This window comes from Sitodiplosis mosellana, unplaced genomic scaffold (assembly GCF_009176505.1).
Source record: "Sitodiplosis mosellana isolate CC-2019 unplaced genomic scaffold, AAFC_SMos_1.0 Smas_scaffold_22, whole genome shotgun sequence".
Taxonomy (NCBI): domain Eukaryota; kingdom Metazoa; phylum Arthropoda; class Insecta; order Diptera; family Cecidomyiidae; genus Sitodiplosis; species Sitodiplosis mosellana.
Window position 1 is genome coordinate 538,960 of NW_022595264.1, and position 23,707 is coordinate 562,666.

At 38.5% G+C, this 23,707-nt stretch overlaps 1 protein-coding gene and 1 long non-coding RNA gene across 3 annotated transcripts in view; one reads left to right on the forward strand and one right to left on the reverse strand.

Annotated features, from left to right (window-relative positions):
- LOC129568808 (uncharacterized) overlaps positions 1 to 15,806 on the reverse strand; it is a 22,199-nt gene extending 6,393 nt beyond the window's left edge. Inside the window, exon 1 of the long non-coding RNA XR_008687987.1 lies at positions 15,725 to 15,806. This is a non-coding gene — a long non-coding RNA (uncharacterized LOC129568808). The remainder of the gene's footprint in view (positions 1 to 15,724) is intronic.
- Positions 1 to 23,707, forward strand: part of LOC129568807 (uncharacterized) — a 148,201-nt gene that overhangs the window by 117,803 nt on the left and 6,691 nt on the right. The window lies entirely within an intron of this gene.

Genomic DNA, 23,707 nt, shown 5'->3' on the forward strand with positions numbered 1-23,707 from the left:
TCTCTCTCTCTCTCTCTCTCTCTCTCTCTCTCTCTCTCTCTCTCCGTTTTTGATCTCTTGATATGATTAACGAACCACAACTGTATGCAATTGAGACGACCGCAAGGTGCTTTTGACGCCACATCACTTCTCTCTTCCATTGAAACCTTATTAAAAATCGGGGAGAACCACTTACTTGCTGCTGTTTTTCTTATTGAATGAGAATTTTTCATTTTTTTCTCTCTGAAAAGTTGAAATTTTACCAATCAATTCTAACAAATATTTCTTCTTCCTTTCCTTACAGGTGAGTTGAGCGCCGCACACAATCAATTTACTACATTTTCGTATTGAAGGTTGCGTAAGTTTTTCGATCAATATTGAATGGCTGAAATGAATACGGTATTTTATTTCGTATAGAGTTACACATACTAGGTACCAGTTGAATAAACAGCATAGAAAAAATCAATGTGTCAGTCTGGCAGTGAGTCAGCGTCTTAAAGGTGCTTTGTTTTAATTAGAGCACACACAAAACCGATTACCCATCAAACTGAATGCTGAAACATCTTTCTGGCGAATCAAAGCGTCTTTCTTTGACAAGTACAACAACATCACGAAGACTTGTATTATTTGTCTCGACGCGTCCCAATGTAAACAACGTTTGTCGGTGTTGTACGGAATCAGCTTATAACGAATCGTCTTAACTGTTATGCCAACAGATCTGGAAAACGGTTTCATTGCTTTTCTCACTCAGCGAATTAAGCGCGGGAGAAAAACAGAAACAATTTTCAAGTAATTAATACAATCCGACGATTGATTTGATCAAGGCAAGGTTCATGTTTTCCTTTCAACTCTCTCTCTCTCTCCCTCTTTCGCTCTTGTCTCTTTTTGATGTGTCGTTCTTCGAGGAATTCGACTCAACAACAAGCTAAAAGAAATCCGAGAAAATGCAAACAAAAATACTTCAAACGCCAACCTCAAACAATGCCTAATATTTTACTCATGATTTATCGATCTATTTGTACAAGCGCAAACTTCCGATAACTTGTTTAAAACAAACAAAGTTTGCGGTTTGAAGTTCTAAACCAAAAATTGATAAATTAATTAATAAAATTCACACGATGGGAAATTGTGCGGTTGTCTACAATGCGCGCACATACACACTCCACCAATCTATATAGAAAAGTCAATGCAGTCTCGCTAATCAAATGGTTTTGTCGCCTTTCATGTTCGTCACGTTCGTGAGAAGGAAAAAACCAGATCACACACACACACATACACACACACAAAGCAGCGAGTGCATATCGGTTAACACACAGTATTGAATTGAACGGTTTACATAAACGCAAAGAATTATGGCGCACTTTTGAACTCAACGCGACATTTCGATGGCTTTGAATGATAAAAATTGTGAAATAATCGGGAAATCCGTTTGGAAATGAAAATGGGCAATGCATATAAATTGCCATTACTACGCTTATTGCCACGACCAGAAAAAAAAATTCGAATGAGTATGAGAGAGAAAAAATGAGAGAATTAATCGGATGAAATTGTTTGAGCCATTGAACCAAAAGCATGAGAAAAAAAAACAGTAGAGATTCCATATGTGTGCATTTGATTTTCAGCATACAGGGGAAAAAAGAACGTTTTCATGTTTGCTTAGCTCTCATGTCACAATATGAGCTATTTTCTGGCGTTATCGTTCGTTTTAACCGATTATGTTAAATTGGGTCGCTTGTTGAATTTTCCTTCATTTGCATTCAAATTGTCACAATCGTGGAATTCAATTCATATGTTAAACCGTTGAAAATGTCTCTCCGGCTAATATGGGAAATAGAGAATCTAATCGATTCAAATTGGAATTTTTTTCATTCTTCGTCGTCATCGTTCTCTCTTGCTGTGTGACTCTCCCCGCGTCTTATTTACGCATGCATATTTTCACATTCAGATGTTCATCGATTTCAAGTCGCATACACACGCATACAGAGAATTAGATGAAGAAAAAAATGCTAATAATAACAATTTTTGAAGGCTTTGTTTTCACTCAATGGCACTATGTTGCGCGTATTGAAAATGACAGAATCAAAGCAAACACGATGTGCATTTAATGAATGGGAATGTAATTGAACATGCTTTCTGATGTTGCGTGTTTGATAACACAATCCGTTCAATAGAGAGAGGGAGAGAGATAGCATTCGATATGTTTAAATTCCCTCCGTTTACTTCTGTATGGTAAACGAGAAAAAGCAACTCGATCGAATATTTGAAAGACAATAAAAACGAGTTAACGACATTTCCAAATGTGTCAACTCCGAGTTGAATCGTTTCCACCGTTCATTTTTTTCTCTCTTCAGAATTATGTAATTCATTTGAAATGTGGGTTTGCATACATGTTTTTCCAAAGCTGAAAAGAGGTTAATTAATTTTAATTCTATATCGAAACCATTGAGAGTTTGCTGAAGAAAAGCGCTCATGATCGGCGGTAATCATTTTGTGGTAATAGTGAGAAAAGAATGTGACATTCTTCTAGAATGCGATATATCGAAACTAAAGCTATGCTGTTAAGTATTGTAAGAACAAAATGGCCCCAATAAATTTCACATAATCTATTTAAAATGCACGGATATGATTGGGAAAGAATTCGTAGAAAGACGCTTATGCGCTCATTTCAATCCGAAACAATTAAAGTGGCTTTGATTTTGAATGTTGTGTTGCTTTGTCATCTCTCGTCCGCTTTCAGTCATTATTTGAACGATAATTACAAAACAAACCGAAAATGCTCTCTGTTTAGATCACAAACACACTTAGATAAATTCAATACCATACACTTTCATTGGACACGTGATTTTTCCATTTTCATTTTGGAGCATTGAAAAGCGAGTCTCTTCGACAAGTGGCTCTGAAAAAAATGTATAAAAGCGTTCAATGCTCAAAGTATTGATTCTATTCAACAGATTTGATATTTTTTGTTGGTTTTTGAATATTGAAGCCTTTTGCTAACGACAACCATATTCAAACACATGTATGCGCACATAGAACGATACACGTGAAAATCGTTTATCATAGATTACACGATGAAACAATGGACGAGAGATAGAGAGACAGCGCAGGAAAAATATTCGTTATTAAAGTGTATGTGGCTGAAGTGAAACCCAATGTTGGTGAAACCCTATGCTTTGATTTTCCGTGGTAAACGAGAGATTCCCAAAAACAAAGAAACCCTCTAATAAACAGCCGAATCGAGCAAGTTGAAAACGACTTGGGCTATGCCGATGATTATTATTATGAGCGTGATTTTCGCCCTCGTGCTCGAATTAACAATGGATATTCGAAATGCGAGAAGTCATATGTACGCAAAATAGGTTTTGAGGTTACTTGACAAATTGGGACTATGTGTTTCAAATGCACAAAGTACTCGACATTGCGAGAAATCGATCACAATGCCAACGCCACCAGCACCAACCAATGCTCTCCCACCTATCACCGAGGATACGAAACTAACGTACGATATATACAATACATTGTACAGTGTATACACGCCATACATTTCACCCCATACTACATCGATCGAATATCACGAAAGATGATGAGTTATTATCGTTGTCTCGGTGTTTGACAACAGCTTAACCGAAATAACCGAAAATTTTATCACAAATTCAGCAGACGCATTCACATTTGAACGCAGTTTCCGAACCTGACAACACCACACCACACTCATACACAATCAAATCAACTGATTTTTCATTCGTTCGGTGTCTTTCGACATTATTTAATTTGATTTCTTCGGGTGAAAAGTTTTTCGTCTATTTGGCCAAATTAGCCGTTTTACGTAGCATCCGAATTTATGTGATATACTATATTATTATATATTGGTTTCTATTGTATTCAACTTGTCGATTTGATGTCGTTCGGTGGCAATAATGGTGGTGGTGGTGATGGTATAGCTGAACGTGTTTGCCGCATTTGTCAACGTACACAATGGTTTCATTATATATAATACGGTGAGTACGCCACACCATAACACACCAAAAGTCGAAAACAAACTTACGAGAGTCATCCATTGTATCAGAAACACTCTTCGAATTCGGCAATTTATATGACGCCGCGCTGAGACAAAAAAAAAGAGTAATAGTCGCGCACTGAATTTGTGATAAGTCTTTTCCGTTTTGTTTTCGGTGCTCGGATGTAAACTTCGACCGTAATCCCGTCGGTATTCGGGTAGTTCATAAGGCCCGTGCATAAGTACTTCTTGAATTTATCACTCCCTCCACTCTCCTCTCGCTTCTGATCTCTGCTCCCACACCATTGCTCGAATTTCAGATTAGGATAGATTTCACAATAGCGTAACAGTCATACAGCCATTGTTAGCTACAAATTTATTTTGAGTGTAAAACAGCTGTAGGAATTGTCCCATTGCCGATGGTGTAATGGCGGCAGTGGCAACGGTGACGGTGGTGGTGTGGTTGTGAATGGAAACGTCGAAATTTAAATTTATTGCGTGTTTTTCTTTGTGATTACATGAATATGGAAATACATCGACCCATTCAATCAAATGCCATTCGGTAATGATGCCGATACGAGGGTGTTTTCGCTAATGTTGTCACATCTTTGACGAAAGTTTAAAGTGCATCGATGTAGAAATGCGAGCAAATGAGAATAACAGCACAGCAGAATGGAATAGGATGGAGTAAAATCGAAGAAGAAGAAGCAGCAGCAGCAGGAGGAGGAGAAAAGAAAGACAAAAGTAAAACAAGGACGATTTGTTTTTTGGGCGTAGTCAACGCGTTGCTGTTCATTTCGTGTACGAAAATTGCCAAGGAAAAAGGTCAAAATTCATTGACCTGCTGGCACATAGTCATAGTCCTTGCTAAACGCGCGCTGATGCACATGCACAAACCGATGCGATGCACAATTGCATAATAGTTTCTTCTGGTATGTGTGTGTGTGTGTGTGTGTGTGTGTGTGTGTGGAACGTGGGTTCATTCACTTCGAGCGCTGCTCATTCCGTTCTCTCTCTCTCTCTCTCTCTCTCTCTCTCTTTCTACCGCGCACAACACACACAGATCCTTTCAGCATTCTCAAAATTCTCATCGTATACGGTATCGCTTTCATTGTACCAGGAATTATTATGTACACACAGTTTTCCCGAATGAATCTCGATCACAAACACACAACTACCGAGCTACCTCTCGGTTGAAGATAGAGTGTACGTATGTACAGTTGTAGTAAAATAATCACATAAAATGTACATAAAACACGCCTATTTGCTGACCTAAATACCAGCCGAAAATTTCTCGTTGTCGTCGTCGTCGTCGTCGTTTGTTTCTCTGTTTCTTTTTTTTGTTTCGAGAAAAATTATATATTATTCTCCATTATCGAAATGCACTCGTACTCTAAATATTGACATTTTACATGTCGGCTGTGTAATCCAATTAGGGCCGTCATGAATCGGAAAGATTAAATTACTTTAAGTGCATTTTCATCGCGCTCGGACGGACGAACCACAGAGAAGGAGAAAGAGAGGGAGAGAGAGAGAGAGGAAGAAAAAGAGAAAATGCGGGCGAGTGAGAAAAAAAGGCGTATAACGAAACAAGTGCACTGACTTTTTGACACCTAGCACGAATGAATAAGATAAAAAAAACCGAAGCCCCATCGTAGTACTACTACGATGGTGAATAGTGTTTGTAAATTGATTGTAATTTTTGTGCCATCTGCAGAGCCAGCGATATGCATCTAATCCGCTGGAGTACGAGATATCGTATATGTGACGTCACCCGGACTGTATGATATATGCGCAAAAACTGCAAATGCCATCGAATCGCCTATTTAAAACAAGCTAGAGCATAGTGCTAGAGCATATTGCATTGCACGATGTGAGTGCTGCTGCACTGGAAAGCATTGGTTGAGCTTTTTTGCTCTGTGCTCGCTCTCTCTCCCTCTCTTTCATCTCGGCGAAATTATTATGTGCATACAGACAAAGCACATAAATCAATTGCGGCGCACAAACCATGAGATGAACAAACCATGAGATGTACAGAGTGCAGTGTTCTTGGGTATTTGCTGTGTCTTGTACAGCTTGTGCTGGTACTGCTACACAGTCATTGCTGCCAAATATGTCGAACTTGCAAAAACGGCCGCATAGCTATCAGGCAATGTTTGTTGAGAGATGCCAATATTCACTATATTACAAGTCATATGTGGATTTAAGCACTACCACATTAATTACACTTGGACTAAAATGCTTACACACACTCACTCGCTCAGCACGGAGCATCGAGAGAATTGAGCGTGAGCGACCGAGCGAGATAGTGAGAGAAAAAGATGCGCTCGGCAGCATTACGATGTGTACCCAAGAGATACACGACGTGTTTCAGCCGGATATTAATGTATCGCGACATTATGAATCACACGACTGCAGACTCTATTCATCGCTTCCCATTCCGACTGAAGCAACAGAAACTGCAAAAACTTTGCACACACACACACACAAACACACACACGTCCAGAACATTTCACGATATCAACAACAGCAGCAGCAGAAAAAAGCGGACGGTTTTTTTTTGGAATGGATAAAATTCGGTTGCTATGCGCATCATCGAGGGCCATGTGTGTGTGTGTACGTTTGCATTTGTGACTGTGCATAGCTAGCGCCGACGACAACAATTTTCCATCTGATTTTCCACCTGAGAGAGAGTGTGCGACACTCGCTGCCATACAGCCATACCATTCAATTCCAGAGTCAACGATGACGCTACAGCGAAATGCCATTTTTCGGCGGTTGTAGTCACCGGTTCTATGAATGTACCATGGGAACATGTTGTGTTATCCTTTGCATTTCCATCTGTGTGATGAGTCATATCGTAAGCGATGCGAATGTGTCAGTTGTTGGGTTTGTATTTGTTAGTGAATAGAGAATTCCTTTATCGCCCATATGTTTTTGTTCATTTCCAAGAAATGTTCGAACGACCAGCGCGACACAACATAGACACTCATGCGCGTCTCTTCATCCCCCTTGACACTGGGGATACGATGGGTTTTATGTATGTATACAATACAATACAATAAAATACACAAACACGAAGCGGCGTGTAGCAGCCACTTAAATCAAAAAAGCTGATGCTGACGCATTTGGGTGTTGGTACTCGAACCCGCGAAGATCAGCATTCTCTCGTTTTATATATAACAGCCGGGTGGTGGTATATAAAGAGTTTTGTGCAAATGTTCGCGCAAGCGCTTTACATCGTGATGCTTTCGCCTTTGCAACAACACCAGCAACACCAGACAATGAATCGCAATCAAAATACCCGACGCTATCACAGCTTGTATAATGTATAACGATGTGCATACGGCAATGCCATTGTTCCGAGTTGTAAACGGGCGCATTCGTACGAACCGACATTGCCATTACTCTACGAATGAATTGAACTTCTAGCTTCATTTTATAAAGAATCAATCGAGATAGGGAACGATGAAAAAAAATAATCTTGGCATATCATTAATATCACAGGTTCATTACGCTGTTTGAATTAAGGCCATAAAATGGAAGTGATGTATTTCGTGGAATTGCGGAAAATCACATTCATCTGCACAAAAAATAGAGTTAAATTCTTGAATGTAGCAAATTGCTGGTGCTACTGCTGGTGCTGAGTGTACCACACATGTAACATAATATTACATATAATATCAAATGCGTATTGAGTAAGCAATCTTGTCTAATGAGTTGAGTGCGAATATTTGAGATTGTTTCTAATTTTTTATTTCTTTTCCATTGAGTTGAATGTAAGCATCGCACCACGCGCTCGCTCACACATTCGGAGTGCGTATAAACATTGCGTTGACCATTGAATTCCACCGAATCGAATTAGCGGCACAGCTATTACCATTCACAAAGAATGCGTACACCATACGCACACCGCAAAAGTTCACCGAAACAGCGAAATGGAGCTATTCCAAGAATTTGTAATTTTGCGTAGCAATTTTTTTTATCTGAACTTCTCTCTTTCCCTCACTCGCATCATTTCTACTGTCGATGCGATTTGTTTTGTTCCCTTTTTTCAACTGTTCACTTCGTTCCAGTATGTCGATTACTTTGTTACATTTATATGGATCAGTGAGTTTCAATAGACAAAATAGCCAATCGAAGTGTGAACACCAAAATGAAGCAGGGAAGAAAGAAAGACAGAAAAACACACAAAAGCCAAACACACTATTCGGAGGAAAACAAGAGTAGTAACAGCAACAGTAAAACATGACGTTTGATCTCCTTTTTCCATGTGTGTGTGTGGGTGTTTTTTTCTCGCTACTCTTGAAAAGTTTAAATGGATCTCAAATGGGGTATTAACATCATCATTATCGTTATATGAACGAATGGCAGATTTTTATTATGATTCTGAATTTGGTTTTTGTACTGAGGGGATTTAGTGAGCGTGCAGATTGGCATGCTACCACTTGCTATACTACTTGCGTATATATGGAAACTAAATGCAGGTTTGTCGATTGGCCATAAAGCTTAGCCAGTTAGTCAAGCATGAAAAAAAGAGCTCTCGTTTGTTCATTCGCGCGCGCATTCAAGCAATTGAGAAAAGACGACGATAACGACAATCCGGCATAAATCTCGGCATGCATGTGTATGTGTTTTTATTTATACCAAAAACGGTTCATTGAATGATTTATGCCTCGATGGTTGAATAAATAAACGCACGAATTCCAAAGAAAACGCAATACACTCTTGGGTTACTTTTCTTTTCTACTTCTGTCTATTTCAATGGAGAACGAAAAATTTCAAGCATCTCTTCCTCCTCGGTCCATCGTTTGATGTTCGATGGCATCGATTTGTGTGGCACGAAAGTACCATGCGAAGTAGTTTGGAAATTTGTGCTAAAGTTGAATTTGAATAAATATTTTATGATTGCCTCGGGCTCTGCATTTCCGAGAGCACATTTGTAACTTTGGCTTCCATTTTCCTGCCGCAAGATAAGCGATTTTCCGTTTTTTTTTTCTTCAATATGAATCATTTGCGTTGGCAAGCAACAAACAGTTTGGAGTCACATACATACACACACCCTGTGAATGGCACCCACATTCTGGCTACCAGTGAACACAGAGAATTTCACTCCACTGAACACAGAGAATTTCACTGTGACAATATATCAATTTCAGAATGCAGTTATCGCATGTAATTGGCAAATCACATTGAATGCCATCACAACTGAAATGGTTCAGAGCAGAAAAAAAGGAGGAGGAGGAAAAATACGAGCGAGAAAGAGCGAAACGCATAGAACACACACACACACACACTTAAAACATTGGACTCGTCTAGCCTGGTTATGTATAAAATACACAGCCAACAATTGTAATCACCGTATTATGTAAATAAAGTGACTGTCGTACTACGAGCCATTACTTCGCCCATTCCATTCATTCATTCACAGACATTATTTTATTGTAGTGTGTACACTATTAACTGTTTTTCATCCAGACAAAATGCTAAGCAGCTTGATCCAACTATAACACATACTTGTTGCTACTTTGGCGTCCATTCTCATTGTTTTTCCGTCGATGGTTGCCGTTGCTGTGCGCTGCTGCTGCTGCTGCTCTTGCTTTTACTGTCGAGTGTGTGTGTTTGCTGTTTTTTTTCTGTGCTCTCCTTTCTTTTTCCGACTTCAATTTGCATAATGTTTCTTTTTATTTTCATCGGATAGTGAAAATCCGAACGTGTACCGATGTGTGTTATATGCACACCAATTAGTTTTCGAACATTATTTTTTCATTTCTTATACCCCAATCAGCATTTTCGTAGTCATCTTACAATTGATAATGCTCGACATTGAGCATACAGACAACATTGAATGCATCGTACGCAAAATAGCTGATCATTATCGAACAACTTTATTCCGATATCAAGTGAACAATATCCACCACACATTCTCGGACGTTGTCAATTTTCTTCAAGCGATTATTGGTTGGCCGTACTTGACTTCAATTATTAATCCCAATGCTATTATTTGATTATGATCTTTATGTCTACGGTTTTTTGTTTCATTTCGGAATCAAGACATTCAATACGTTTATACGTTATGTTTTCTTTTTTTAGTTTTTTTCTTTGTTTCTGTCGATTTTGATTTTGGGAAATTGTTTTTTTTTTTTCTTTTTTCATTCTCGGCTTCGTTTTTTTCACTTCGAACTTTTATTATTAGAAGATCACATTCTTGACTGGCATTTTTAGTTTCCGCTGCGATGTTGTTGGTGTTAGCTATAAAGCTGGTTTACTAGTGCGGCCGTTACTATTAATAACGTCCATTGTGTTTGTTTTTATTTATTTTCCATCAAAACACCTGTTATTGAATGGTCGTGCACGAATAAGCACGGAACATAACACACACAGCATCTCATACAAATGCTATGTTTTTTACGCTACAACATAGACACCGAAACCAAAACAGAAAAAAACAACAACAACAACACATACATGACTATCTAACTCTCTAACACAAACAGCCCACGAATTTCATTACATTCTGCGGAAGCTCGCTTGGAGAAATCGAATAAGCCTTTTGCATTTGCACCAATAGAAAATGATCAAAATCCCAGCCGTATACGTATCGGTGAAAAGAGACCAACAAAACCCAATAGCAAAAACCACAAATACGACAGATTACTGCTGACTCATTTCGATTTGTGCTGGCGTATTTATGTGTTTGTGGCAAAGTGCAAAATTTGGGGTGTGCGTGTTGAAAAAAACTACGAAAATAATACATAAACTATATTATTATTGTTATTTGTGTTACATAAGTGTTTGTGTTTTGTTCATGTTGTTGTTGTTGCTCCTAGTTCTTTCTATGGTTGTGGTGAATAGGCAAAGTGGAATGACCGATCAATCTCTTTCGCAATAACAAATATTCCCATAATATTGCCATTGAATATTTTTTTGCGTTGCTTTTATCGGTTATCTATTGATGCATACGAAATCCACACCCGTTCTTGGTGTGAATCGAAATTTGTCTACTTTTTTTTTATATTGCGAACGAAGAAATTCCAACCCGATGAGAGAATATGGAGAGATTTTTAACACTGATTTTTGACGGTCATTCAAATGTCACGAAGAGAGCAAATTTCTTGAAAGCACACACACACACACCATTTTAGAATCGCTATTCAATGCACAAAAGTCAAACAATAACAATGGCAAAAACCATCGATTCGACTATCTTCGCATTGATAATAATGTATCGTTATTTGATACGATTTCCTTTTTTTCAGTCAACGTCATCGCACACACTGTCTCGTTCTCCATTGACAATTCGTGATTTTTCAACAGCAATTTTCTGTCGCACATTTTCAAGTGTCAACTAGAAGAAGTGTAAATGTCCCATAACCAGAATTTGACTACTTAGCGCTTCTCTTATTTTTCTACCATTTCCATTACAGACGCCTTTATGTGTCTTTTTCGCCCCAAATTACATAATTCAGGAAAACTTTTGTGTATGTGTGTGTGTTTGGCTTTTTCCCCCCTGTTTTCATCGACATTGTCGCCTCTGCTTTTGTCAGAGGTGCTATTTTTGTCTATTCGTATATTTCATACCGTTTTTTTGCTTGCTTCTTTCATTTGATGGCAATTGTCGTTGATTTTCCGCTAAGCGACTCAAATTGTGAGCAAACGTTTGGCGCGTGAAGTGGCTGCGAGGTGTATGTGTATCTATCTCTCTATGTGTATGCGTGGTCGTAGGGAAACAGTGTAATCGCTATTATTATGTGCGTTATCAAACCATCAGCATTATTGGCTATCAGAATTGTTGCCGAACATGATGATGGCACTGTTGCTATTGTTTGTTCAGCTTGTATATTTGCGCCTTTGTTCATCCCCCAAAGCTCATTTTCTGATGTGCAATCTGTTAGAACTCCAGAACTCCTCTCTATGTGTGTATACATATTCGACATTTCTTCGTCAGATTCGAGCTTATTTTCGTTTCAATCTCACATTTCAATTTCACATTGTTTTTTTTTGCTCTCTGTCTCTTCGGCGTTTGTTATTGTTGTCATTGGTATGTACGAGAGAAAGGAAGAGAGAGAGAAAACGGCACGGCTCGTCTTCCGTATTTGATTTTCTTTGATTGGTGACATAATAGCAATTCGATCCGCACTTTGGGCTTTTAAGGTATTTTTGGCATGTTAACCACGTATCTTTCCATCGCCATTAAAATCACAATTACTTATTCTAGCTTCACAAAACATTCGCATTCCGTTTGAAATGTCTTTATTGTCTTGCTACATTAATTTTTTCGCTTGTGTTCAATGCTTCGAACATCGAAATTCTAGACAAAAGAGAAACATGAATGCGCTCAGACAGTACATTATTTGTTGCTGGTGCTGGTGCTGGTGTTGTCGTGTGGATATTCACCGAGCGCTAAAATTGCGTAGCGTTGGAGAGAAAGTTGAAAATCGAACCGGTGGCGATATGAAGATGTGTTTCTTTCTGTTGTGCCCTCAAACCCAATATCAAATGCTATCGAGAGTTAATATGATAATTTGAACGACAAGAGATAAAAGCCATGACTTACAATGTCGTGTTATGCTTACAATTTGGTGCAATAGAGTAATGGCAACGGGTATTTATGGCGATGGCAACACGGTAATAGCAACAGCAAACTGTAATATAGCGAAAGCGCGAGCTATTTTAAACCGAGCCAACGACTGAAATGTGGACGACTCAAAATGTTCATTGCACCATGAAAGTGGAGTGAGTGAGCGAGAACAAAAATAAAAAAAGAACTAAACATAAGGTGAATGGTAACAGCGGGAAAAAAAGGTGCGGTTCTTTAAATAAACAGTGCGCACGAGAGAGAGAGAGAGAGAGAGAGAGAGAGAGAGAAGGAGAGAGAGAGAGAGAGAGAGTGAGAGATATTGTATTGGGTGCACACGCAGGTACGCGCGATTTTAGTATCGACAAGAGCATTATAAATAAATCAATTTGAATTAAAACGTAAATATTGAAGATAATATAGACGGTTCGATGGCAGGAACATTCGATGTCAGCACATGATAAACAGCTCGATATTCCATGTGGACACATTGGCCATGGAAATGAAAATGCAAGCGCGCGCGCGCGATCACTCACGCTCGCCAACATTTCAAATGCACCAGAGTGATGACACGAGTGCTATGGTGTGCGTTAAAAAAAAACAACAACAACGAACCGAGCTCTGGGAGTCTAATTCACTCTCGTTCTCGCTCTTTCTCTAACTATCTCCGCAATGTAAAGATGGATAGAAGAAGAAAATGAATGATTTTATCAGTGTAATTGATATGCGCATTAATACACGCAATGCGCTCATAAAATGGAGTGGTCGTAATAGAAAATTAGAGACACACAGAGTGAGTGAGTGAGTGAAAAAAAAACGTGAACAAAACCGTCAAAGTCCCGTACCACTGTGAAAATGGTAAAGATGTACGCGATTTTCTATTTGTCGTCCGGCGACAATCGAATCATAATTTACCATGTTCTACCTCCATTTATTTATCAACGTTTCACTGTTTAAATGACAGTCGACGCCCAACGCAAACGAAATTAATTTGCTGCACCAAGAATTACCGATTATGGATTGTGCTTAGAGTGAAATGGCTCAATAGCAGCCAATGCTCTTCAATAACATTGACTCTGTTCTTGCTATTCGCATAGCGAAAATTGAGATTTGTCTGAAAAAAAAAATTATTTAAAATTTGTCTAGAATGAAAAATGCAAAACATTGATAAATGGATCGAACAAAGAACGGTCAAAGTCACCAAAACACAAAATGAAATGGATAACACAAAAAAAAGCCGAAATGGAATAATGAAAGAGAATGCTTTGAAAGGAGAGAAAAAGAAAAAGAACGATGAATTCGCAAAAAGAAGTCACATGAGTGTGTGCTTTTGTCGCTTAAAAATAGGAAAAAAACCAGTGCGCAATAAAATGAACTCAAGATCTCTTTTGTGATTGATGAAAACAATCGAACAAGCGTCAAAAAAGTGGCAGCAAACAATCAGAAGAATTCAAACAAGAAGCAGAAAAAAACTTTCTGAAAGCAACAAGAACTAAAAGTCGAGATTATTCGTGCAAAAAGAGTCAGCATACACATACACATACACATACACACACACACACAGAGAGAGAGAGAGAGAGAGAGAGAGAGAGAAAACAAGAGAAATATTTAAATGGAAAAAATTTGCAAAGCAAATTTGAGTGAATTTATTCATTTGACTCAGCGCGACTTGACTTGCATTGGTATTGGTAATCGAGTGTTTGGTCGTTCATTCGCCTTCCTACTAAGCAAAGATATCCGCGAGCGAACAAAAATTGCGTACAGAAATGGTGTTACACACCGAAAAAAAGAAGAATAACACATAACAACAGCAGCAGCAGCCGCTCACAACCGAATCCAGGAGTGCACGAGAGAGCGACAAAGATGCACATACTTCACATATGATGTTATTAAATTCTCGGTTGCCACAGATCAGAGTGTGCGAGAGAGAGTGTGTGTGGTTGGAAGTAGTATTTGTGTTTGCGTGTCTGATTTATACCATGTAATAAATTCGCTCTTTACTCATTCCTCTGCTTCATCTTCTTTTACTTGGCTTCATCTACTGTTTGTTTAGCTTCGCACACCGCATTTGATTCTAAAAATAACTCTTCGGAATATTTCAATGTGCTTTAGCAAAAGAAGAGAAAAAAAACAGAAGTAGCTAAAGAACAAAACCGAAGAAGAAGAAGAAGAAGGAAGAGGAAAAAACACGCGACATCATCATCAAATGTGGCAGGTACAATGAACACCGCATCCACAATTGGAATGAAATAAAACTAAGAAAATTTATATTTAAAAATCAATCGAATGAAAGCGAGAGAGAAAGAGAAAACGAGAATCATTTCGCTTGGTTTGACGAATCTTTTCTACATATTTCGTTATCGGCGTGCTTTTTTATATATTTTATTTTCATTTGAAATCGCCATGCTCAATGCTCAATAGACCAGCAAATGCGTAGTATAAACACAACTGTTTTGTATTTACGTTCGGTGCTTGAGCACATGTGTTCTGCGTCACTTATGTGGAACACGCACAGAGAGTGAGCGAGGGCGAGCGAGAGAAAGAAGGGAAAAAGCGGCAAAGGTATTTTGAATCACGATGATCGATTTCTGCATCATTAACGTTGTGCTCATTCCCGAAAACGAAAGAGCAAAAAAAAAAACAAATCGAAGCACCTTCGACACGGAACCACATGTTTTCAGTTCCTATGTGGAAACGTCCATTGCTCGATGCTTGTTGTTTAGTTGAGCGCGGTTTTATGGCGTTTTGTGTTGTGTTTTCATCGCGCACATTCATTTAGATTTCGGCTTTCTATGGCTGTGATTGTCCATCGCTGCTATTTTTTTTTCTTTTTTTAAAAATTTATATCAAAGTTAGACCATAGTAACGACATGAAAAAAAAAGACTTGGCTCAATCGTGCGCGCATTATATTACAGGTGAAAGAACTTATGTCCTTCAACAAAGTATTTCTTCGTATGTTCTTTCTTCTTCTTCTTCTTCGGTTCTTTTTTACTTTGCTCATTCTCGTTTTTTTCTCACTCATTCGTGCCGATGGATAGACTTTACATACACGTAACAAATACATGCATTTAACAGCAAATGCTCAAACCAGAACTCGCTCAGCGTTATGAGCAGCGAAACTCTAGTGGCTTCTTCTTATTATTTGATTCTTTGTTACCATTATTCTTACCGTACCGCGCGTCTTTTTCCATCGGGTCATTGGTGTTATCGCACACGCACACACACATTCACATCCGCACGCTCATTTTTTTGAATTTAGTTTTGTTTATTGTTTGCTCTCTCGATCTCTCGCTTCGTTCTTGCTGGCAGTTTCACGGCTGTGGTGGTGTGCGTATTATGGTTATGTCTTATGGTTGATGACGTTTTCTGTGAGCAAAATACAACAAATATAATTTATTACAGCGAGAGGATTATGGTTTGACGATTTTACACATTTTTTGTACTCTCCTTGCGTCGCACTATCGCTGAGGCAAGTGCGTGCGCGCGATCGCTCATTCGCCCGCGACCACAAACGACAAAAGCATAAAAAGAAACAAAACACTAATAAAAATCTACAACACGAGAAGAATGTCTCGCTTGTTCTCATTGAGAACATCAATAGAGAACAATGATAATAAAAAGAAATATTATCTTTTACTACACTAGGTACGCAGGTAATACACGATGCGATCTGCTTACGATTTGTGTATATTTTTTTTTTTCCACATTCAAAATGTTGAAAAACCGCGTCCATAAAGAAAAACAACGAGCATAAAAAAATGCGACAATTACGGCACACTGCAGAGATGAATTCAATCGATAGAAAGAGAGATGGCCACACAAACCAAATTATACTATCAATAAGAATTGTTTCTGAGAAAATCGCCGTTAAAGTAAGTCGGTTTCATTTGTAGTACCTGCTTGTGACTTTATTACGCTGATTTTTCTGCTCTTTTGTTCTTCTTATCGGCGTGTGTATTGCTTGGCGCGCAGCGCCTTTGTCGCCACCGCATTTATGCTTTTTCCTGTATTTTTGAATACACCTTTGTTTAACATTATTATTATTACTATTAGCTTATTTGAATAGCGCGAGTTGAAAGAAAGGGAGAAGAAATCACAGCGTTTGTTGCTTGGCTTCTATTTTCCGTTTTCCGCGGGTGTGTTTGTGCGCGGGCGTTCTTTCATTCTGGCTGTCGTTATTTTGAAGAGAAGAGAAAAAAAACAAAAGCACTATTTTTTTCCGAGTGTAATAAATAACTCTGGGCTATTATACCAGAGAGTCAACTGTGTTGACGGTGAAATTTGTGTTATTGCTGCTTCTGTTGCTGTTGTTCTTCATAAATTGTGTTACACACCATTTTCGTTTCAAGCTGGAAAAACGGTGTTGAACAATACACCGCATTCGAATGACTTTTGTTCGATTTTCGGCATGAAACATCCTGGATGGCATTTATACTTGCAGTATCGCAAGATTGAATATCGCACTGGTATATTTTCTATTTTGAATGCCATGCCATGCTTTGATTTAATGCCAAACAAAATTCCTACATTATCTTCACGTAATCGATTAAAAGACACGTTACGGGAGACATTTTTTCCCTCTGTGTGTATGTGTAACTATCTTTATCTTCCGTTCTCCACCTTTCTCTGTGTCTGTATCTCCGGGTCCATTTATACTTCCATATGGTATTTAGTATTATTTGTATTGCTCCACTTCAAGCAAGATAACAACATCGATGAATTTCATATATTGTACATTGAATAAATGTTTTGATGGTACACAAAGACCCTTCAATACATTTCCCGTAAATCTATTTTATGCTGATTTTTCGAGCACCCAACAGTAGTCTCAATCATCCAACAGCAATAACATCACTGCCACCACCACCGGCAGCAGCGGCAGCATTCCATTGAACCGAAAGCACAATATTGTTGTTATTTACACAAGGAAAACGTAATTTTTCCCGCTTTTGTTTGCTTAGGTTTTCTAAATCTGACATGAGTGCCACACACATGCATCAACCAAGTCATTTATTATTATTATTGTTATTCAAAAGGTATGCCATTCCAAATGAATGCCAAGCTAATTGAATTGTGCACGGCTTAAGTTTTATCGCAGTTGAAGTTGTGCACCACGCAGGGAATGAAGCATTTTTACTGATGTTTTACCATCAATTTAGTAATTGAAATGACTGATTCTCTTTTCTGCCAGAACACGTGATATTTGTCATGCTTTGTGCCGTTTGTATGAGTGTGTATGCCGTGTGCTACGCGACAACACAAATCTAATTCATTTTTTGGTCACATTTAGTGCTGTTTGTGTGTTTGTTTTGCTTTGGCACTTTTTCTGTTTCCGTTTCGATTAACTAAATTCGTTTCGAGATTTTTTATACGTGTCTAGTTTAATCGCCCTCGAAATTATTGGGATTTCTTTCCCTTGGCTTTCGCTCTCTCGTGGTGTCCTTTTTGGAATGTTGGTTGACTTGTTCTACCAAAGAGCAAACGAGAAAAAATTGCTGATGAAAAATATGCAAGGGGAAAGGTATTGTACGGCAGCTGAACTGCGTACGCGGTGCAATCAATGAAACATGTGGCAAACGACTAAGAAAATCGATATAATTCACTTCCAACGACACATCACTTGTTTTGTCGAGTGCCAAGACATTGACTTAGAAATGCCGCCGAATGAAAAGTGACTGCAGTTACGAAGAAAAATTATACGCCATGAAGTATAGAACATAATTCGCGACGTTAGCAGAAAAATGTATGCCATTTCGATGACCGAGAGAGAGAGAGAGAGAGAGAGTGAAAAGATGAGAATAAAAAACAACACGTATACATTTTCTTGACAAAAGCAAAGAAAAATCCATCACAGACACATTGTTTACCCTTCTTTCTGGTTGGAATTTTCATTTTCTTTTATTTATGCCCAACCTCATTCCCAGTCGCTCTCGTTCTGTCGTCCTTTTTTCCTCGCATCCACTCACTCTCTCTTTTTCTTCGCCCGAAACGAATGTTTCGCTTTCGACCATTTTACTTGTTCCACTTTTTCACTTTCAATGCGAAGAGTGCGAAAGAAAAAACAAATCAAATTTCACTGGAGCAACAGAAAATTTCAAGTCAAATTGAACTGACAAATGGAAATACTTTTGTTTGTTGAGGCCTAAAATCATACGCCAGACAACAACTCTCATGGGGTCGCGAAACGCATAAATCGTAAATATCATTAATTTTCGATATCAGTGTATACCGGCGCTGCTACTGTTGTTATTGTTGTTGTTTTCTTTTCGGTTGTCAACGACGCCGACGACGAGCACTTATTCGACGGCGGTTTCTCTCGCTTGTTCCTTTTGGCAAAAGGAAATATTTAGTCGCTTTGCAAACCTTTCGAGCGCATAATGATACAGACGAACACGATTTGTGCGTAAATGGGGCAATCGCTGACTCGATGGAACGGTGAGCATATTAGTGAGTGAGCTCGTTGCCGAAATCACCGAAATTGAGCGACAGTTTAGCATGAAGCAAGCACACAATCGTCATATAATCGATTCAAATTCAATTATATGTTTCGCTTTTGTTATTTGATTTGGCCGTCTGTAGCCACCGACACCGTTGCTATTGTTTCCAATTGCATAATCAAAGAGCGAGCGAGGGAAGAAAATGAAAGAAAGAATCTCGATGTTACGATAAGATATATCGCCTGGTTGCCTTCTGGCCACAAGCAACAAACAGCAAAAAAAAAAACCGAGCCGCTCGCAGAGTAGAAAGAGAGTAAAATCAAGTAGTAGAATGAGAGAGCGACGGCAACGGAAATGTGCGTATATTTTTTTCGGTTGTACTCGGTACGTCTATTTGATGGCGTTTCATTTTATATTCTCATTCGTCTGCACTAGACCTAACCCAATTTTCCTTCTGCAACATGTACACAATATCATTTGTATACGTTTTTATGTGCTAGTATGTGTGCCAGTGCCTAATCTATCTATCACACTCACTCTTTCAATGGGTTGAGTAATTTCTTTTCTTAAACGGAGTGAACCAGACACTCTTTTTGTTGTTTCGGCGCTCGATATATATTCGGTGTGTCGCTCTCTCACTATGTTCGAGTCTTGTTATTCCTCGTTTTTTTTTTGTTTCAGCCCACTTGAGCTCGCTGCTGGATGAGAGCGATTTGCTCTTGTTGCATGCGAACTTTTCACATTAATCGACATTCAGTTCTGGCATTGAATTCGTTTTTTTTTTATTTTCATTGTTTTCTTTGTCTTTTTTTCACTTTTTTTGTGTGTAAAATTTTAATACAATTTTACAATGAAAAATGTGTGGCGTCGCATATATTTTTATTGAGGTAGGTTGACTTGGCTTAGCTTGGCTTGGCTTATAAATAATAATAGCAACACCAACATTTAGTCACATTGAAAAAACAGTTGCGTGTGAATTTCGAAATGGAAATGGAAATGAAATAGTAGAAAAAAACCGTGCACACAAGACCCACCATTTGACAATAGGAATGCAAAGAAAGTAAATATAATAATTTAAAGTAGATGATCTAAATGAATCGATTGCAATGGAGAAAAGGGGGAAAAATGCACGCTCACTGTAAATAGTCAATACGGATAATAGATAATTTTGCGGTTGCAATGACCGTGGACGCCATTTAATCAAATGCTATTAAGTAAACATTGTGTTCGAATGCAACAAGCAACAATGTATTCCGATTTATTGACTTGATTATCATATTTGTGCGCGCTTATTACGTGTATATATATTTTTTTGCTCTCTCTCTCGGTCGGTCGGTTGAGCTATAGAGCTAAAATAAAGTTCCATATTATAATTTCATTTTTCCTCCCATTGTCGCGTTATCACAAAATGCAAAGCCAAATGCAAAATGGAAAATCAACAATCGTAAAATGCAATTCATATTAGATTTAAAAGTCAAACATGCTCGCTGCTCACATACGAAAGAGAAAATGAATCACAGAGCTTCTCATTTTTTGTTTGATCGTGCATGTGGATGTGTTCAATGTTCACGGTTGCTTTGTAGAAGCCGCACAGCTCTTCGAAAATTCGATCGCTTTTTGAAATCGATTACATCTCACCAAAGCGAGGCGGCGCGCACGGACCCATGATTACTAAAAAGATTATCAATGCCAATGGAATACGTAATAATGTCACACGAGTCACAATTGTTCGTCAATCTGAATTTTAAATCTGTGCATTTTCGATAAGAATATGCAATGAACTGTCTGCTAAATAAACATTAAATTTTTCAATTTATTCGTCGTTGTTCCGTTTTCGGTATATTGGAGCGTATACAGACCGTGTGCAGTGTGAGTGCGTGCTTTTCTCTGCAGCCCGAAGCTCAAGAGAGTGCTGCACTAAATTTGTTCTTATTAGATGTGATTTGCGCCGGACGAACAATGTCGCTAAAGGCCAAATCGGCATAGCGAAGAACGAGAGAAAGAGATTGAGAGCAAGATTGAGTGAGGGAGAAAAAAAATATTTATGCAATTACCACTAAGTCTGGCATAAAGCATCTCACTGGCGCCTCAGATGCACTATCTTTCAGCTCAAATGTTCGTTTGGCGCAATGCTTTCACATTGTCACATTGAAATTTCATTATATCTACATCGTTTCAATGACTAGATATCACAGCACGCCTCTCGTCTCGTCGTCTCTCATTTTTTTTTACTAACTCTCTCTCACTCACTCTAGTTCGATACACACATCGAGAACGTACAATGAAAACGATTGAACCGAACGAATGAACGAACGAACGAGAACGCCTGTGAACCAAATCATGCACTCAATTCCATTTTTGTCGCTGATTTCATCTAATCACGCTCACCAATGTGTGTACACTGTACACACTGATTATTCGATATTCAATTCATTTGCTTGCATATAAAATTACACTTTCAGCCTTTATACAATGTAATGGGCCACGGCTATTTATAGATGGGAAATTGAGTAGCAGATTCAAGTTGCGCACGCGTGCGTGTGGACGATCCAACGAACCGTTGATAGATTATTAGGAATAAAACACTCTAGCAACCATTGAATTTCGAATTCGAAGAAACAATGCGACAATGGGCACACACAGAGAGAGAACTGAACCATTCAATCGAATTATGCACATATGCAATGCGTCATATGTCTGCGAATTTAACCACAGAATACCTTTGCCTCACATATATTTTCTTTGTTTCTCAGTTGTCTCATTTTGCTTTTATATATTTTGATGCTGTGATTTTTGAGCGAGCCGGTATGACAGAAACGTTCACATCACATCATTACAATCATTGCGGTGCGCGCAAAGTAGAAAATTAGACACGTAACTTTACATCCATGGGCGATTTATTTTTAGTCTGGCTTTTGGCATGTTTTTCGTCTGGTTACATTTTACTTTGAAATCTTAACGTTGTTGACGTACACGAGTGTGTGGCTCACAAAAGAATGAGCCTATTTTTTTTAGAATCTATCTCTCCGATGGCTCCGGCGCAATGTGTGTATTCAAGCAAACAAATATTTGCACTCAAAGTCATAGATACTCTATAGCAAAAAAATAAATAATATAAAAATAAGAAGAAGTAGAAAAAGGCGATGGCTAAAGTAAGTGCCGCTGCGGTAACCGTCCAAAGTCAATATAGCTTCAAAGGAAAAATTCATATTATATGTACGCCAAAAAAAAACGCCAGGGGGCGAACAACAACCTGAGACGCAGACACAACAAAACCAGAACCATTTTACATAACTGACTTCTTTTCATATCAGATATTGTTACAAACATATGTAACCATGGAATGCATTCTCATCTCTGGCGTATTCTTTGCGCTTCGACTGTATTAGATGATATAGCGACACAATGCAAGCGCTCAGTCTCTCTCTCTTAATCTCTTAACTCTAGGGAGAAAAATCCGTTTTCGTGCTTGCAACCAGAGACCGACACACAGAGAGAGAGAGAGAGAGAGACAACGAATTTTATGAGTATACCCAAAGCCTTAGCAAATGGGAATCTAATTTACACGCACACATCGTTGCGGTGACACTGATGACAAGTAGAACAAACGGCGGTTCATCGACCAAAACAGTAAACATGCCGCTTGAAAATAAAGAAGAAAACACACGACGACGATGACGGTGAAACCAAAATATGCCAACAAAACACACAATGCAGCTAAAAACAAAGACACAACGACCAACGAGAATCATAAAAGTGAACGCTTATGCTGATGCAAATTTAAATAAAATGCATTAAACGAACGGCATAAAGCGTTGTGTTTTATCTGGAAATCAGTGCGGTTCGACCACACATTGGTTTGTAAGTTCTAAATCGTTTTGATGGCTCACTACAAAACCGCAAGCACACCGTAACATCGTTTCTCTCTGTCATGGAATTTGATCTCTTTATCTCATTACACAAATACCATGGCTCGCTCTCACTTGACTTCAAGTCAAGTGACTGGTCCAACGGTGGTGCTACACGATTACGTAAAATTACATTATGAAAGCAATACTCGGACATTTACAGCAAATAGTAGCGGTCATTGATCAACAAGAGTCTACTGAATTGCATAAATTGTAATTTTTTTTATCTCCTCTCGTTTGCTTTGCCGTCTTCACTTCGTCTGTCTCTCATTTCCGAAACAAATTCGAAGCAGCAATTCATAGTGACGTAAAGTAGTTCGTTTGTTTGCTAGTTACAAAGTATTGTGTTGCTTTTGCACATCATGTGTTTGAAATAAGATTTACACCGAATGACTACCACGACGTCGACGACGGCGACGAAAATGACGAGATGACGATGGTGTTGATCGCATAGCGTGAAATCCAAATCCGAATCAAAATCGCTTTTTCAATATATAGCTTTATTATATGAAAATGGCAAAATCTGTATTTTGTTTTTTTTCTTCTTCTTCTCTCTCTCTTTCTTTCTTGTTGTTCATGCAGATGTTTGGTGTTTGTTTATTTTTAGCTAAATTTACAGAGAATGTTAATAAACTCGGAGAGCGTTCACATCACACACATTGCAATATATATACATAATATTCGCATGCGTTTGCAAGCAAACACAAATGGCAATCAACAGTGTGAATGCCGTTTATTTATAAAACGAAACGATAGAGAGAGAGAGAGAGAGAGAGAGAGAGAGAGAGAGAGAGAGAGAGAGAGAGA